Source organism: Dasypus novemcinctus, chromosome 1 (genome assembly GCF_030445035.2).
Source record: "Dasypus novemcinctus isolate mDasNov1 chromosome 1, mDasNov1.1.hap2, whole genome shotgun sequence".
Taxonomy (NCBI): Eukaryota; Metazoa; Chordata; class Mammalia; order Cingulata; family Dasypodidae; genus Dasypus; species Dasypus novemcinctus.
The window spans coordinates 166,188,811-166,208,556 of NC_080673.1; the positions used below are offsets into that span (position 1 = coordinate 166,188,811).

General features: G+C 40.0%; 1 pseudogene; it reads left to right on the forward strand.

The window, feature by feature from the left end:
• The first annotated feature begins 5,192 nt into the window (after positions 1 to 5,192).
• LOC101442371 (E3 ubiquitin-protein ligase TRIM38 pseudogene) lies at positions 5,193 to 16,239 on the forward strand (annotated as a pseudogene).
• Positions 16,240 to 19,746: the final 3,507 nt, after the last annotated feature.

A 19,746-nucleotide genomic window follows, 5' to 3' on the forward strand; every position in this document is an offset into this window, starting at 1 on the left:
AAGAGGACCCCATATCTTACCTTATCCAAAAACTAACTCAAAATGGATCAAAAACATAAAAATAAAAGCAAGAACCATAAACTTCTAGAAGAAATTGTAGGAAAATATCTTCAAGACTTGGTGGTAGGAGGTGGATTCTTAAAGGATATATGAGAAGGACTGAGATGGACTAGTGATGTTTAATATATGTAGAAGTTTTAATTAGCTTTACTGTATAAGTGTGAAAATGTATAGAGTGGATGGTAATACATAGTGAGTAACAGCTAGTTTATAAAAGTAGATGTAGGGAAACGGACTTTGGCCCAGTGGTTAGGGCGTCCGTCTACCATATGGGAGGTCCGCGGTTCAAACCCCGGACCTCCTTGACCGGTGTGGAGCTGGCCATGCGCAGTGCTGATGCGCGCAAGGAGTGCCATGCCACGCAAGGGTGTCCTCCGCGTGGGGGAGCCTCACGCGCAAGGAGTGCGCCCATGAGGAAAGCCGCCCAGCGTGAAAAGAAAGAGCAGCCTGCCCAGGAATGGCGCCACCCACACTTCCCGTGCCGCTGACGACAACAGAAGCGGACAAAGAAACAAGACGCAGCAAATAGACACCAAGAACAGACAACCAGGGGAGGGGGGGAATTAAATAAATAAATAAATCTTTAAAAAAAATAAAAATAAAAAAATAAAAGTAGATGTGGCTGAAAATTATAATCTAGGTGTGTAAATGCCTATTGACAGAATGCTAGGGAATAATCTAGGAACTGAATAGCACAGTAAGCCAAGAGGTGGATGAGACTTGTGGTTAATGGTACAGATGCAAGAGTGTCCTTTGTTAGCTAGAGCAAATGTACGTCACAATTTCAGGGTGGTGGGAGAAGCATGGGAGAAATACAACTGCAGTGACCTATGGACTGTGGTTAGCAATAATAATATAGTATTCTTGCATCTATGCCAAAGGCGTACTGTTGAAAATGGGGCTGTATGGAAAATGTGCGCCAAATATACACTATGGACATAGTGAAAATCAGATGATCTTATCTTATCTGTAATTAATGTTCCACCACAGTGTGGTGTGTTGATAGAGGGGTGTTGTTTGGGAATTTTGCACATGTGCATGATTGTTTTATAAATTTAAAACTTCTGTCATAAAAATATATTTTAAAAATAATAATAGGGTGGGTTGGGGGAGAAATACACCAAATATAAGATAAGGACTATCATTAGTAGTAAGATTTTAACAATATTCTTTCATAATTCATAAAAAACATCTCACAGCAATACAAGGTGTTGGTGGAGGGTTGATGTGTGGGACCCCTGTATGAGGTTATGTATGTTTGCTTTGTTTTTTTGTTTTTTTTTAAAGATTTATTTATTATTTTTATTTAATTTCCCCCCCTCCCCCGGTTGTCTGTTCTTGGTGTCGATTTGCTGCGTCTTGTTTCTTTGTCGGCTTCTGTTGTCGTCAGCGGCACGGGAAGTGTGGGCGGCGCCATTCCTGGGCAGGCTGCTCTTTCTTTTCACGCTGGGCGGCTTTCCTCACGGGCGCACTCCTTGCGCGTGGGGCTGCCCCACGCGGGGGACACCCTTGCGTGGCACGGCACTCCTTGCGCGCATCAGCGCTGCGCATGGCCAGCTCCACACGGGTCAAGGAGGCCCTGGGTTTGAACCGCGGACCTCCCATATGGTAGACGGACGCCCTAACCACTGGGCCAAAGTCCGTTTCCCTGTATGTTTGCTTTGTAAGTTCACAACTTTTACTATACACTTATTGTTTATGTATATGCATATATAAATGATATAAAATAATAATAATAGGATGGGTTGAGGGTAAAATACTTTGGTTAGTAGTAATATTTTGACAATGCTCTTTAATCATTCATTAAAAATGTTTAACAACAATGCAAGGTATTGGTGGTATGATGAGGTACGAGAGTCCTGTATGATGTTATATATGTATGTTTTGTAAGTTCACAACTATTACTATACACTTATTGTTGATGTATGTTTACAGAGGAATGATATACTTCAATAAATTTTTAAAAATAAAAATAAAAATCTAATGAAGTGAAGTGGATGTGACTCAAGTGATTAGGCTCCTGCCTACCCCTGGTTCAGTTCCCAGTTCTTTTTAAAGAAGACAGCAAGCTGCAGTGACAGGTAGGCATGGCAAGCTGATGCAATGATGCAACAAGAGACACACAAAGAAAAACATAATTAGAGACACAACAAAGCAGGGAGCGGACATTTCCGGTGCCTCCTAAAGTAGACGAGCAAGACAGTGAGCTGATGCAATGGACAGGCACAGCAAGCAGGTGCAACACAATGATGCAGCAAGAAGACACAAGAAGAAAAACATAATGGCAGACACAGCAAAGCAGGGAGCAGAGGTGGCTCGAGTGATTAGGCACCTTCCTCCCTCATCAGAAGTCCTGGGTTCAGCTCCTGGTGCCTCTTAAAGAAACAAGGAGGATAAACAGACAAAGCAAGTGCAAATAAGGAGGGGGTGGGGAGAAATAAATAAAATAAATCTTTAAAAATATAAAAATAAAATCTAATGGAGTTCCAGGAAGACAGTGTTAGAGAGACACAGAACGTACTTCCCTTTCAGAGAAATAACTAGGAGACTGGCAGAAACTGCCTGGAAAAATGTTCTAGAACTTGGGACACCAGGGGAAGGCTGGACCCCGCCCAGATGAGAAAGGAGAAAAGAAAAAGAGACTCAATGGGAAAACTCTGTGAGTAAAAACTGCAGCTGCTGATGCCCATTCTCCCACCCTCAGAGCAGAGAGCATTGGGCCAGCAGCTACAGAAGAGGGATTTGCCAGAGTCCACTTCCCCAGGAAAGCAGAGAGAGGGGGATGCACCTTAAAGCTGATTCAGCTTTTGGCCAACACATTTGAATTACTGGATCCCAGGAGCCCTTCCATGCTAGGTAGGACCATGCCATTGTTTGCCCTGGCACAGGACTAAAGAGATCCAACCCTCTTAAACACCCTCCCTACCAACCTGGAATTGTTGCTGAAGTCGCAGAGAGGAGTGGAATTGCTTCCTATGTGGAAAGAGGGAAGGAGATGCTGGCAGAGGGAGAAGAAAATCTTTTGAGAACGTTTGTTTGTAGAGGCTCTGAACAGCCTTGAGGCAGGATCCTCTGTCAAATTGTGCTGGTTGGTGTTAGAGTGAACACATTCTGACCATGGCTTGAGCTGAGAGGTCTGCTGAAGTGCACCGTCTCCTGGCTGCTCAAGAAAGTGAATGCAAGGAAAATAAAAGTGACTTTTTAGGGCCTTTATGATTTCCCTCCCCAAATTGAAGAGAGAAATGAACAGAGAAAAGAATGGGAAAAAAAATTGAACAGGGCTCGGGGAGTTGAATGATAACATGAAGTGCAGTAATATACATGTCATGGGAGTTTCAGGAGAAGAGAAGGAGAAAGGGGCAGAAAGAGTATTTGAGGAAAGAATGGATGAAAATTTCTCAACTCACATGAAAGGCATGAATTTACACATCTAAGAAGCACAATGTATTCCAATCAGAATAAATCTGAATAGACCTACTCCAAGACACATACTTCTCAGAATGTCAAATGCCAAAGAATGAGGTAACAAGCATGCTACCATCGTTGGGCAGGCCCAGCACGTGGAGATGAGGCCTCGTCTCCTGCTGGGTGAGTGCTTGGCGCGGGTAGATTGTCGCCCCCCTGCTACTCTTGCCCGTAATGGCTGCCTCCTCTATCTCCACCCAGCATCCCGTCTCCATGGGGCCGCCGTAGGGTAATCGGCCTGCCTCTCCCGCGCCTCACCAGAACCCAACCCACAACTTCCCTTATCTTCTGCCCCAGCCCCCATATACCCTCCGCCAGAATGATAACCTCACCTCTGCCCCTTTACCTAGCAACAGCCTCCAACAACCAATCGGAGGTCGCCTTCAGCTTAAGCCAATCCGCACCCCACACGTCGCCCCTTACCCTCGTACCTCACCCCCAACCGTCCCCCAGCCAATTAGCGGCCTCCCCTCACATACATTGCCTTATTTGGCTTAGCCTTGCTACCGCCAGCGCCCTAGCCTATATAAACGCTTGTCTTCCTCAATAAAGCAGACGCATTGCCACCACTCGCCGTCTCCGCAGCATTCTTCGCGCTGCTGTGCGTCCGCCCTTGACACTGCCCGCTGTCTGCCGTGCGCCCTCAAAAGAAAAAGAGAAAATTCTGAAGGCAGAAAGGGAAAGGCAAACTATCACATAATAAGGGACACCCAGTAAGAATTTACTGCAGATTTATCTTCAGAAACCATGGAGGCAAGAAGACAGTATTATGATATAGCTAAGATACTGAAAGAGAAAAATTGCCAGCCAATACTTAATACAGCAAAATTTTCCTTAAACTATGAAAAATATGAAAGTGAGTTTAAAACATTCAGAAATAAACAAAAACTGAAAGAATTTGTGAAAAAGACTCCACCTCTGCAAGAATCACTCACTAAAGGGAGCCCTACAGTTTGGATGAGAGTGTAGAAGTGAAAACTTCTACCAGAAGGGATAACCAAAAGGTAAAAGGACAGACAAAAATAAGATATGATATATGAAAACCAAAGAAGAAAATGGTAGAAGTACATAATGCATTTACATTAATATCATGGAAAGTGAGTGACTTAAACTTCCCAATCAAAAGACATAGGCTGAAAGAATGGATTAAAAAACATGACCCATCCATATGCTGCCTACAAGAGACTCACCTTAGACCCAGGGATACTAATCAGCTGAAAGTGAAAGGTTGAAAATTACATTCCACACAAACAGTAACCAAAAAGAGCAGGAGTAGTTCTATTAATATCAGACAGACAGACTTTAAATGCAAAAAAAAAAAAGTTATAAGAGAAACAGAGGCCATTATATGTTAATAAAAAGGGACAGTCCACCAGGAAGAAACTACAGTAAAAAAATATCTTTGCACCTAACAAGAGAGCCTCAAATACATGAGGCAAACTCTGGCAAAACTGAAGAGAGAAATCGATTTCTCTACAATAATAACTGGAGACTTCAACAAGTCACTCACATCAATAGAAAAATACACAGAAGATCAACAAGGAAGCAGAACTTGAACAATATGATAAATGAGCTAGATCTAAGACATACACGGAAGATTGCATCACAAATCAGCAGGTTATACATTCTTCTCAAGTGCCCATGGATCTTTATCCATGATAGACCACATGTCGGGTAACAAAGTAGTTCTCAATAAATATAAAAATATTTCAATTAAATGAAGCAGCTTCTCTGATTATAATGGAATGAAGCTGGAAATCAACAATAGGTGGGAAGGGGGAAAATTCAAAAATAGGTGTGGAGGAGAAACAACACACTCCTAAACAATCAGTGGGTCAAAGAATAAATTGTAAGAGCAATTAGTAAATATGTCAAGGTGAATGAAAATGAGAGCACAACTTATCAAAACCTACCGGATACAGTGAAGGAAATGCTATGAGGGAAATTTATAGCTCTAAAAGCCTATAATAAAAAAGAAGAAAGAGCTAAAATCAAAGGCCTAACTGAACTTCTGGAGGAACCAGAAAAACAGCAGCAAACTCTTCCCAAAGCAAGCAGAAGGAAAGAAATAATAAAGATTAGAGAAGAAATAAATGAAATTAAGGAAAAAATATGGAGAAAATCAACAAAACCAAAGGCTGGTTCTTTGCAAAGATCTATAAAATTTACAAACTCTTAGCTAGTAAAACAAAGAGAAAAGAAATGATGCAAATAAATAAAATCAGAAAAGAGTGGGGGGGGGGGGCATTAAAAATGACCCAACAGAAATAAAAAGGATCATAAGAGGATATTATGAGAAATTGTATGGCAGCAAACTAGACAACCTAGATGAAATGGACAAATTCCTAGAAATGCACAAACAACCTCCACTGACTCTACAAGAAATACAAGAACTCAACAAACTGATCACATTTAAAGAGATTGAAAATCAGTCATCAAAAACCCCCAACACTTAAGTTTTCAAGAATTTTTGGATCACAGAAGGGTTACAACTGTGGCAGGGGAGGATCATTGGTGTGGGGTGTTAGAGAGGGGTGATGTATGGGAGGAAGTTCACCTGTGGCAAACCTGTAAGGCATATGAATATGCTCAAGTTTTCATGGGGCATTGTCACAGTGGGTAGAGATCCACACAATAACAAAGAAATATTAAATTCCTATCCTGGGGAGCTCTGCCACATTCTCTAATGGGACAACAAGAATCCCCTGAGTACAGGAGCAGGGACTAGTGAAGGAGGATGGACCATGATTGGCCCTTGATTGTAATGACTGTACTTATGAAACTTTACTTCTGAAATTGAAACTTAGCATAGTATTACAGAGTGCCTAAGTGTAATCTCCTGAAAGCCTCCTTGTTGCTCAAATGTGGCCTCTCTCTAAACCAAAACTCAGTGTACAAATGCATTACCTTCCCTCCAGTATGGGACATGACTCCTGGGGATGAGCATCCCTGGCACCAAGGGATTATTACCAAGCACCAACCAGCAATGCAACTGGAAAAAGACCTTGACCAAAAAGGGGAAACAGCAAAGACAAATGAGTTTATATGGCTAAAGACTTCAAAATGAGTCAGGAGGTCATTTCAGAGTTTATGCTTATGCACATCTCAGCACAGACTCACGAAGTGAATATTACTTCAAATAGTGGGGCTCCTGAGGACTCTGGAGACATCCAGACACTATAGGCAGGGCAGACAGCTCAAGGGTTTGGCACCCTGCCAGTGGGCCTACTTTGGAATGTACGCTTCCCAGTGTGATACAGTTGGACTCAGTTGTATTTTCTCTGCCTGGCTCTGCTGCCCCTATATTTGAACCTATAGTTAGTAATAGAGTTGATACTCATATGTCCAAATCTTTGGGTTGTTCATGTGCCAGCTGGGCCCTGAATCTCATCAGACTTTCAACACCTACTCTCCAGTTCATTGGACTCACCCAGGACACTAACAAGAAGATTGTTCATCAACAATCTGCTCCTTGACAACAGAGATTGCAAGCAAGAAAGTCTCATCCATCTGCCCAAATGGACCTAAGCCCCCTTTCAATTAGAGGTGCAGTGGGTATCACCGTCACAGAATCCTCATGATTGGGGAATGGATGATGGACTAGAATAGACTTACAGTTTTGCTACTGTAGAGTTGTTGTGATCCTAGCAATGGAAAAACTTTTATCATGGATGTGGAGGCAATGGCCACTGGAGATTCTGAGGGGACAGAGAGGGAAAAATAGTTGTAATTTGAGGGCATTCTTGGGACTCGGGAATTATCCTGAATGACATTTCAATAACAGATACAGGCCATTGTATATCATGTAATAACTTGCAAAAATGTGTGAGAGAAAGTGTAAACTACAATGTAAACTATAATTATGACTTAGTGGCAATGCCCCAAGATGTGTTCATCAATTGTAATAAATGTACCACACTAATGAAGGATGCTGCTGATGTGGGAAAATGTGGAAGGGCTAGGGAGCAGGGCATAAGGGAATTCCCTATATTTTGTGTGTAACATTTATGTAACCTAAGTTTCTTTTTTTTTTTAATTTAAAAGTATATTAAAATATATATATTCAGCCCAAAAAGTTAAATGAATAATCTCAAGGCACTTATGTAGGTAAATTTTAGTTAATGAAAATTTAATTTATGAGAACTTATTCCATAGTGTTTTAAATAGATGAATCAAGAAAGCAGATGTGGTTCAAGAAATAAAGCTTCCACCTACCATATCAGAGAAACTGGGTTCAATCCCTGGGGTCTCCTGGTGAAAAAGAAGAAGAGAAAGAATGTCTGCGTGGTGAGGCAGTGCCCACATGAATGCCCGCTTGGTGATCCAGTGCCCATGTGAGTGCTCATGTGGTGAGCCAGTACCTGCTCGAATGAGTCATGCAGTAAGGTGATGATGCAACAAAAGAGAGATAAGGGGAGAGCCAAGGTAAAGCACAGCAGAAAGGGAACCTCTTTCCTCATCAGAGGTCTTCAGGATTGAATCCCGGTGAACCACAGAGGAGAGAAAATGAGAAGACACTACAAGACAGCAAAAAGAGCAGGGTGGGAGGAGCGAAAGGGGGGGAAATAAATCAATAAATCTTTTAAACAAATAAATAAATGAGTCATTACTGTTTTGAGGTTAAAGAGGAATAATGAATAAAATCTCCTTCAAGTCACCTAAATTCTTCACTTGACATTTAGATCTGTAGTTTAAATATCCAGCACTAGGTGAACTGGTTCACACAATGAAATCAACTGCAGTTTTGTATTTGTATCTGGTCTCTGCTCATAAAAAATACTTAATTTGTATTTATGTATTTCCTTGCTAAGAACTTACAGACTGGGAGAGATATCTGCTTGTTGTTTATAAATAAATTAATATGGTTCTCTAACTAAAAAAACAAAACCAACCAAGTCCAGAACCAGATGGCTTCACAGGTGAATTCTACCAATCATATCAAGAAGAATTAATACCAATCCTGTTAAAACTCTTTCAAAAAATTTAAGGGGAGAGGAAATTACCCAACACATTTTATGAAGCCAACATCACTCTAATACCAAAGCCAGATAGAGATACTACAAGAAAAGAAAATTACAGACCAATCTCACTAATGAACATAGATACAAAAATTCTCAACAAAATACTTGCAAATTGAATCCAACAGCATAACGAGTAAGTGAACTTTATTCCTGGTATGTGAGAGTGGTGCAACACAAGAAAATTAATTAACATAATACATTACATTAACAAACTGAAGGGGAAAAAAGCACATGATCATCTCGATTGATGTGGAAAAGGCATTTGACAAAAGCCAGCATCCCTTCTTGATAAAGACACTCCAAAATGTAGGAATAGAAGAAAAGTTCCTCAATATGAGAAGGGACATATATGAAAAATCCACTGCCAACATCATACTCAATGGGGAACAGTTGAAAACTTTCCCTCTAAGATTGAGAATAAGACAAGGATACCCACTGTCACCATTGTTATTCAATATTGTGCAGGAAGTTCAGCTAGAGCAATTAAATAAGAAAGAAATAAATAAAAAGCATCCAAATTGGAAAAGAGGAAGTAAAACTCTCACTATTCACAGATGACATGATCCTACATTTAGAAAATCCTGAGATAGCTACAAGAAAGCTATTTGAACTAATAAACGAGTTCAGCAATGGCAGGATACAAGATTAACACGCAAAAATCAGTAATGTTTCTAGACACTAATATTGAACAATCTAAGGAGGAAATTAGAAATAAATTCCATTTACAATAGCAACAAAAAGACTCAAATACCTAGGAATCAATTTAACCAAAGATGTAAAGTATCTGTATCCAGAAAACTACAAAACATTACTAAAAGAAATCAAATAAGACTTAAACAAATGGAAAGTCATTCTGTGTTCATTGTTTGGAAAACTAGATATCATAATGATGTAAATCCTACCCCAACTTCTTTACCATTCAAAATTCCAACAGCCAACTTTTTCAGAAATAGAAAGGCAATCGCCAAATTTATTTGGAAGGGAAAGTGCACCTGAATAGACAAAAACCTCCTAAAACAAGAAGAGTGATATGAGACAACTCTCTCTGCCTGGGAGTTAAATAACATGGTATTGGCATAAAGATAGACACATTGATCAGCGGAATAGAACTGACAGTCCAGAAATAAACCCTCACTTTTATGGCCAACTGGTTTTTGACAAGCCTACCCAGTCCACTTTACTAGGTCAAAACAGTTTCTCCAACAAATGGTCCTGGGAGAATGAGATACCCATAATGAAAAGAATGAAAGAGGGCCCCTATCTCATTCCCTACACAAGAATCAACACAAAATGGAACAAAGACTTAAATATAAAAGCCAGGAGCATAAAATACTAGAAGATAATGCAGGGAAATATCTTCAAGATCTTGTGGTAGGTAGGGGTCTCTTAAACCTTACACCCAAAGCTCAAGCAACAAAAGAAAATATAAAGAACAGTATCTCCTCAAAATTAAATATTTTCACACCTGACAGGACTTAGTGAAAAGGGTGAAAAGGCAGCCTACTCAATGGGAGAAAATATTTGGAAATCACATATCTGATAAGGGTTTAATATCCAGGATATATAAAGAAATTCTACAACTTAATGATAAAAAGACAAATGACTCAATTTTAAAATGAGCAAAAGACTTGAATAGACTTTTTGTCCAAAGGAGAAATACAAATGGCAAAAAAACACATGAAAAAATGTTCAAAATCACTAGCAATTTGGGAAATGCAAATCAAAGCCACAATGAAATATCATTTCATGTAACAGTCACTATTAAAAGACAGAAAAGTACAAATGTTTGGAGAGGATATGGAGAGATAATAAAGCTTATTCACAGTTGATGGGAATGTAGAACAGTAGAGCCACTGTGGAGGACTGTTTGGCAGTTCATAAGAAAGTCATATATATATTTGTCATGTGACTTAGCAATAACACTACTAGGTACATACCCCAAAGAACTGAGAGCAGTGACACAAATAGACATTTGCATACCAACGTTCATAGCAATATATTCACAGTCTCCAAAAGATGGAACCATTCCAGGTGTCTATCAACCAATGAATGGATAAATAAGTTGTGGTGTATCCATACGATAGAATATTATACTGCTGTAAGAAGAAATGAAGTCATGAAGCATATGACAACATGGATGAAACTGGAGGACATCATGTTGAGTGAAGCAAACCAGACACAAGAGGACAAATATTGTATGACTTTGCCATTATGAAATAAATGTAAGTTCATGGAATTAATAGCCAAATTATAGGTCACCAGAAAATAGAATGAGGTTAGAGCATGTTAAGCTAAAGTTTAATCTGCACAGAATTGGTAAAAATGTTGTTAGTAAATCTTTGGAAATGAATAGAAATGACAAAAGCACAACAAAGTGTGCTTTTACTAGCATGATAGTAAAAGCATGATTTTACTAGTATGATAGTGGTTGAAAGGGAAAGCCTAAAGTGCTGGATATTACTAGAAGGAAAGCTAAAAAATGTGACATGGGACTGTACAGCATAGCAAAACCTGATGTGAAAAATGAATATGTGTAATATTGTATCTATAAGACTGTTTTCCTTTTAAACAGAACAAATGTACATTAATGTTACAAGCTGTTAATATCATGCAAAAATACAACCAAAGCAAACTATAAATAGTAGCATATAGTAATATACTAATAATCTTCCATTAAGCATTAAAAAAAAGAAAATACACTATGTGAAGGAAACTAGACAAAAGGTACTATGTATTGTTTGACTTCATCTATACAAAATATAACTGCAGGGAAAAGGTTTTGATGTTGGATACATGGGAGTCCCCTATATTGTATATGTGACTGTACTGTGATCTAAAACCTTTTTGAAGACAAATTTAAAAATTAGAAGAAAAGAAAAAAAAGGATGTAGACACTGAAGAAGAAATGAAAGAAATTGTCTTGCCACTGTACATACTGGGCAACACCTATTACAATGGTGAAAGGCAAAATGTCAGAAACAAAGTTTTATGGTATTTTTCATTTTTTAATACTCCAATTTATTTTTATTTTATTTTGTTTTTTTCTAAATTAGTATGTCTTCTATTTCTAATCTTTAAACCTATCATTACTATTTCATTTTCCTGTTAATTGAATTTGGCAATATAATAGGCTTCATTTTTAAGAAGTTTTAGACCACAGAGGGGTTCAACTATGACAGGGGAGGAATGCTGGTGTTATTGACAGGGGACACATTGTCGGGAGGGAGTTCTCCAGGACATGTATATTAGGGTATATAAAAATGTATGAATGTTCGTTGGGTATTTTCATAGCAGTTACAGTTACAAATGACAACTGAGGGAGTCCTGAGTTCCTAGCCGGGGGAGCTCTGTTACATTCCCTAATGGAACAGCAACAATCCCCCAAATGGAAGGGCAAAGACCAGTGAAGAAGGATGGTCCAATGATGAGCCGTTGATACCAATGACTGTGCTTATGAGCCTGTGTGCCTAAAATCTCAACTAGATCTAGAGCTGCAGGGTGCCTAGGAGTTACCTCCTGAGAGCCTCCATGTTGTTCAAATGTGGCCACTCTCTAAGCCAAACTCAGCATGTAAATGTATTATCTTCTCCCCAGTATGGGACATGACTCCTGGGAATGAGCCTCCCTGGTGCTAAGGGATTACTACCAATCACAAACTTGTGAGGCAACTAGAAAAAGACCTTGAATGAAAGGGGGAAATAGTAAAGACAAATGAGTTTATATGGTGAAGAGTCTTCCAAAAAGAGCTGGGAGGTCATCAGAGGGGTCACACTTATGCATGCTTCAGCAGATCTCAGAGACAGCAAAAGTAGATACAATCCCAGGTACTGGTGTTCCTGAGGGCTACAGAGACACAAAGGCTATACAATCATGGCAATTGGCTCTGGAGTTCAGTGCCTTGTCAGTGGGCCCTACTTTGGAATTTGTGCTCCTGAGTGTGATGGAATTGGACTCAGATGTGACCTTTCTACACATGCCTCTTCTGTCACTTTTATGAACCTGTGGTTGCCACTGGGGTTGGTATACAGCTAGGAGACTTGAATCTCTGGACTGGCCATGTACCAGCTGGACCCTGAGCCTCAGCAGAGTTGCAATGCCTACTCTCTGGTTCATTGGACTTACCCAGGTCAGCTAACAGGGAGGTGAAGATAGTCAACAACCACACCAGGGAATCAAGAGTTCCTACAACTCCAAGCAGGAGAATTGCACCCATCAACCATGTGGGATCTAAGCTCCCTCTTGATATAGAGGTGTAGTGGACATCACCGTCCCAGGGTCCACAGGATGGAAGAATAAAATATGGATTAGTGTGGTATTCTACTATAGAACTATTGTGACTAGTAATGGAAGAAACTGTAGCAGTGATGTGGAGAAAATGGCCATGGTAGTTGCTGAGAGCAGGGAGAAGGAAGAAGAGATGTGATGTGGGGGCAGTTTGGGGACTTGGAGTTGTCCTAAATGATATTGCAGGGACTGATGCTGGACATTATATATCCTGCCATAACCCACTGAATGAACTGGGGGAGAGTGTAAACTACAATGTAAATTATAATCCACACAGTGTAGCAGTGCTCCAAAATGTATTCTCCAAATGCAATGAATGTGCCACAATGATGAAAGAGGTTGTTGATGTGGGAGGAGTGGGGCAGGGGAGGTGTGAGGTATGTGGGAACCTATTATATTTTTTAATGTAACATTTTTTGTGATTTATGTATCTTCAAAAAAATACAAAAATAAATAAATGCTCGAAAAATATATAACTACAAATAAATTAGACAGACATAACTAGAATAGCAGCTATCTATGGCAGGGGATGGATAAAAAGATTGAGAGTTGATTATTAAGCTTTAGATTTTCTTCATCTGGTTATTTTTGTTTCCTTTTTTCTATTATTATTGTTGTTGTTGTATTATTACTGGAATAATGAAAATGCTCTAATATTGATTGAAATGATGAATGCAGAACTCTGTGAATATACCAAATACCATTGATTGTATATTTTGGTTGGATTGTATGCCTTATGAATATGTATCAACAAAACTGATTTTTTAAAAAATCTAATGGAGTATGCCCTGAAGGTTTTCAGAACTGTTTGGGACCCGTGACCCTGCTTTCCTTCCAATTTCTCCCTATGTTAATGGTAATGTTGATCTTATGACTGTCCCTCCTTTGTATATTGGAAGCAGATAACTTGTTTTGTAAGTTTCACAAGTCTACAGCCAGGGGAATTTTGCCCCAAGACAGACCAACTGCTTATAAACCGATTTTAGTGAGATTTTAGCATTGTTACTGAGATGATTTAAGTCTTCTGAAATATTCTGATGGAATGAAAGTATTTTGCATATGGAAAGAACCTGTATGTTTAGGGTTCAGAGGGTGGAATGTCCTGGTTTGAGTCTTTTGTGGACCCCAGAAAATCCTGTTCTTAAAGCAATCCTATTCCTGTGCCTGTAAACCTATTTTATGTGGGACCTTTAGGTTAGATTCAGTGAAGGGACTTTTGATTAGATCACTTTAGTGAAGGGCCATTGATTGGATAGCAGGGCTCAGGGTGAGTCTTAATCCTCTCCCTGGAGTCCTATGTAAATGAGGAGAGAAGCAGAGCTGCCGTTTTTTACCCTGCCATGTGGGAGAGAATTCCAGGATCACTTTAGCCTCAGAAAAACAGAGAAACCCAAAGAGGCTGAGATACAGGCCAGAGTCTGGACTCAGCAGAGCAGCCCGATGTTGAAGAGGCAAGTCATATGTCTGATCACCCACAGCTAAGCTCATGGAGAAAGTGAGCCTGGAGGAGAAAAAAGAGACCAGTTGCCATTTGCCTTGCCATGTGGCCGGAGTCCAGGATCGCTAGCAGCTGACCTTCGGTGAGACAGCATCTCCAATGATGACTTGATTTGGACATTTTCATGGCCTTGGAAGTGTAAGATTTTATCCTAATAAATTCCTATTATAATGTCAGTTTTGATATTTTGCTTCAACAGCCTGTGGCAAACTAAAACAGATTAGATAGATAATTAGATAGATAGATAGATAGATAGATAGATAGATAGATAGATAGATAGATAGATAGATAGATAATGATGGATAGAATGAGATAACAAATGTGGTAAAATGTTAAAATTTGGCAAATCTGGGTGGCGATATATTGAAGTTCCCCGTATAGGTTTTGTATTATATTTGTAAATATCATATAAGTTTGAAATTATTTCAAACTTAAAAATAAGGCCCTGCCCCCACCCTTCTCCTGCACTTGAATGGAGAATAGAGAAATTGGTCAGGTGATGGGGAAATCAGGGATATTTTCTCACATACTTGAGTGCTGTCTCCCAAGCAGCTGGGAATCTGGAACACTCTTCCAGCTTGAGTGACTCATGGGAAAATAATGCCACAGTTGCTGAGCATAATTTCTTCTCTCTAGAACAGAATAGAGATTTCAGGGAGAAAAAAATGGAGTCTGACTTTCAGAATCTCCAGAGCTTCCTGTGTGAGGAGGAGAAATTTTGTCTGTGGAGGCTGGAAAAAGAAAAGACTCTAAAGGGATCAAGATCCAGGGCTCTATCCCCAGGGCCTCCTGACCCGTGTGGTAAGCTGGCCCACGCATAGTGCTGCCACACGCAAGGAGTGCCGTGCCACACAGAGGAGCCCCCGCATAGGGTGCCCCACGCACATGGTGTGTGCCCCGCAAGGAGAGCCACTCCACGTGAAAAAAGCACAGCCCACCCAGAAGTGGCGCCGCACACAAGGAAAGCTGATGCAGCAAGATGATGCAACAAAAAAGAGACGCAGATTCTCAATGCCACCTGATAATATAAGCGGACACAGGAGAACAGATGGCAAATGGACAGAGAGCAGACAACGGGGGGAAAAGGGAGAGAAATAAATAAAATATGGCTTTAAAAAAATAAAAAGTAAAAACTAAAGAGACCAAGAGCCACCGAGGCCAGCCTATCGCAGAAGAACTGTGCACTCAGGAGCCACATCCTGGAGCTAAAGGAGAAATGTCAGGTCTCAGCCCAGGAACTGCTACACGATGTGAAAGACACTGAGCAAGAGTGGGGCTATGAAGCTGGAAACACCAGAGGCCCTGCCCTCACAGCTTTGCACTGTGTGCAATGCTCCTGGACTTTGCCTTGATGTGAGGAAAATGCTAAGGAGCTATCAAGTCAGTGTGACTCTGGATCCAGGTACAGCTCATTCTAAACTACTTTCTGAGGATCTCAGACAAGTGACTCATGGACACCCCCAGGAGAATCTTGACACTTCTTGGAGATTCAGTGCCTTCCTCTGTGTCCTGGAAAACACTATTTTGAAGTGGATGTGGGGGAAGGAACTGTGTGGGATTTAGGGGTTTGTGTGGAAAATGGGCATTGGGGCATGGGCATGAAGCAGAAGCCTGAGTTTGGATTTTGGGCTGTCCGGCTGTGCAGAAAGAGAGGCTACATAAGGCTTACTTCTTCCCTAATTTATCTTCATCTGAAGGAGCATCCCGTTTGTAGGGATTGTTCTAGACCATGAGGCTGGAGTTGTATTCTTTTACAACATGATAACTGGCTCTCACATCTTCACCTTCCCAAAGGCTTCCTTCTCTGATACTCTCTGACCTTATTTCCAACATTCTCCTTTGTTCCTGTCTCCCCCAGATAAGGAGAACAGTCTCCCTCTTAGTTTAACCAGCAGAAAGAATAAAATGTAAATCCTGCTCAGGGCAGAAATTTGGTCTATTTTCTTCACTGCTATTTTCCCAGTGCCATGAACAATGCCATGCTTGTGGTGGAGACATATTATACACTGAATAAATGGATATAAAGACTGTGAAAAACGACACAGGTGGCCCTCTCTATCCCTCTTCAATGGGTTCAGGGCCGTGAGTTCCAAGAGTCTTTGGACGATGAGCAAGAAAAGCCAGTGACTACCCCAGATGTTAGTAGGCCAGTCCATTTTGAATTTCTATGGGAGAGATGAAGGAAAGCTGATTTGTCTCCACCAACTGCATAAAAGAGCAGGAAAATCAAAACAGCAGGGGCTCTTACAACCATGATGTGCTGACTAACGATCTGAGCTGCATTCCTAGATGATGTAGTAAGTGCAGACAGCTACCAGAACTAGGGAGCTCTGCCTGGGTAAGAGCCAAGTAAAGTGTGAGAGAAGAGTTAAAAGTGGCTTACAGTGAGATGCTTCAAATGGGAAAAGGGTGAAGTGTAAAACCACATTTTGATGGGGGACTCAGTTCTGGAAAATAATTTAATATTTTTCATACAGTGCTAGAGTCAGTTGTCTTGAAATATTTTAAAATCTCAATACTTATTGCTGGGAAAACTCTTTTTAAAAAACAACTGTATGCTCTTCATTCCTTGGATAACAAACAATAATGTAATCAAAGAAGAGGGGTACTAACAAAAGTTGAAAAGCAATCTAGAAATCTAGTTTTGGAAATAATTATAAATGAAGGCAGATATTCATCACATTATTAATGACAAAAACTTTGATCAGCATGAATTTCCAATGAGAGGAAAATAAATTGTTTTAGATCCATATTTCAGAGTGTGTTTGTAACTATTACATTTAACTCTTTAGTAACATGAGAAAAATGCCCGGTTTAATTTTTATTGCAAAGAACAAGATACAAAATACATGTGAAGTATTATCTCAACCATTTTAATGTTTAATTTACAAACACAACAAAAAGGCCAGACAGGAAAACCACCAAAATGTTAATAGTTCTTTTGTTTTGAATGGAATTAATGGAGAGTTTTAAAAGTTTTTCTTCTTCATTCATTTTTTTGTATTTCAACGTTTTTCTCATAGGCACTATTGCCTTTATAATCAGGAACAAATCAAGTAAGATTTGGGAGTAAAAACTACAAATCTGTACCTTCTATTCTTTGTATTCAGTTCTAGGGAAAGAAGAAGAAATGAGAAAAGAAAAGGAGGAGGAAAGGAAAGGAAAGGAGAGAAGAGCAGAGAAGAGGAGAGGAAAGGAAAGTTAAAATGAAGAATAAAAGGAAATATTGTTGGTTTCACAGTAAAAGTGATATTCAAAATATTTAATGAGTATTTGGCCCAGGCCCTATACACTGAGAACACAGACACTGTAACTGGTCCACCCGCACTGATGCATCCCCACTGAAAGTCAGTCTCTTTTCAGGCTAACTTTACAAGGCTGTTGTTGAGAATATCCTGACCTTGACTTTGAGCCTTTTTCCTTCCATCTCCACCTGTAAAAACCCCACTCAGCTTTCTTCCATGAAGCCATTCCTGATTGTCCCAGTCAAAATAAACTTCCTTCTCTGTTCACCCATCACCTTGTCCCCATACCATTAATATTAGTATTTATCATAAATGTGACCTCTTTGCAATGTGTGCATTCATATTGTCTTTCCTGATATTCTGTAAACCCTTGAGTATAGGCTGTATCAGCACAGTACCTAATAAGGCAGAGATACCTTCGATTTCAAAGCAAGAGCTCTTTGCCATCGTGGGCTGTCTCCCCAGAGAGTCCCCGGGGTTAGCGCAGCCATTTGCCTTTTGCAATTTTGGGTTACAGTGTTACTCACCCCTGGGACTGGACGGTTCTTGGTAGGCTGCAGAGTAGCAGAGCTGAGCAATATACTGAGGTGGGAGAACAGAGAAGTGGGGGAGGAGGAGAGGAGAATAGACCTGATGTGCAAGGGGATGCCCTCTACTGATGATTAGAGTAAATTGGATGGATGTGGAGAGCCTCTTTTTTCAGCAGGGGGCATGGGACAGATGGGGGACTTGGCAGGGCAAATAGGCAACATCACAGGGGCTTCAACTGGACATCTCCTCAGAGATGCCTGCAGAGAATACTAGGCGGTATTTTTGCAAGTAGGCAAAATAAAATAATTCTTAGTTTTGAAACATTATAAATTCAATATAATCATTCATGCATTTATTTAACAAATATTAATCTAGTCCTCCTGTGGCAAGGCATGTGTTGTGTATTGGGAGATTTTGAAATATGCTAATATGTAATGTTGGGAACGTTGCAGTGAAATGGTCACTCTCAGAGACTTCATTGCACACTGCTGAGTTGAACTGATCTCATCCCACCGACATCTTAAGGGGAATCCAGAGGTAAAGCCAGACATCGTCAGACAGCCTTAAACTGCTTCACTAGCCATGTGGCATGTGGGCTGCCACCCAGCATTAGCTCTGGGAGAAAGGGTAGCTGGGGACCAATTATAGCAGCAATAGGTAAGGTAAAAGATGTCCTTATTCTGCCAAGGCAGCTGATCTTCTGGAGCTCAGCTCCTGGTTTCTGTCTAGTTCCTGGTAGGAGGGCTAGGCCCTGATGAACAATGGTGATAGCATCCCCTAGCAGTTCACTTTGGAGCGCTTTGCCAAGAACAGAAGACAGCCTGAGAAAGAATAGAAGCCCTGCCCTTTCAATAGGCAAAACATATCCAAACGCCACTGCTAATGTCCATTGTGACTGATGGACTCAATAAACTGCACACCACTAAATAAAATGTACCCATCTGCTGTATGGAAATATTAAAACTGAATTATTCAGGAAAGTAACTAAATCTCTCAATTTAAAACTTGTAAAATATATGTTTCATGCCACTTATCCTTTTCCAACACATCAGAGAGGGGTTAAAGTAGAAAAGTCATCATTGAGCAAAATAAGGGTATTTGAAATACAGTTGCATGTTCTTAAATGGCCCACAGCACATTAACCAGATCATTCGAATGATTGCAAAACCGGTTGTAACTACTGAACAGGAAATGATATCATTGGGTAACATCTGGCCAAAAGTGTACAGCTGAAAAAAATATATAATTAACAATTTACAATTAGAACACAAAAATGCATGTGCTCTGCTGAGCTCATGTGTGTATTCTTACTATAAGTGAACTTAGTTCATTTTTTGTTTCATTTGTAGTCTTTAAATATATTACCACAATGAACACTTAAGTTGAAGAATAAGTATTTTAGTGTGCAGAGTGAATAAGTAGGCAAAAAAAAAAAAAGATTGATGCTAATGTTTGTGGGTAGAGTATAATGAAGATTCCAAATAATCCAGTTGCAAAAATTTGGTGTAAAAAAGATACTCATCCCCTCAGAAATATCAGGTAAGTACTTGGAACCTCATCAAAACTATCAAACAAATAAAAATACGTAAAACATAATCTACCCGTTCTATCTGATGGAAGTTGCACAGTATTCTTGGGCTAA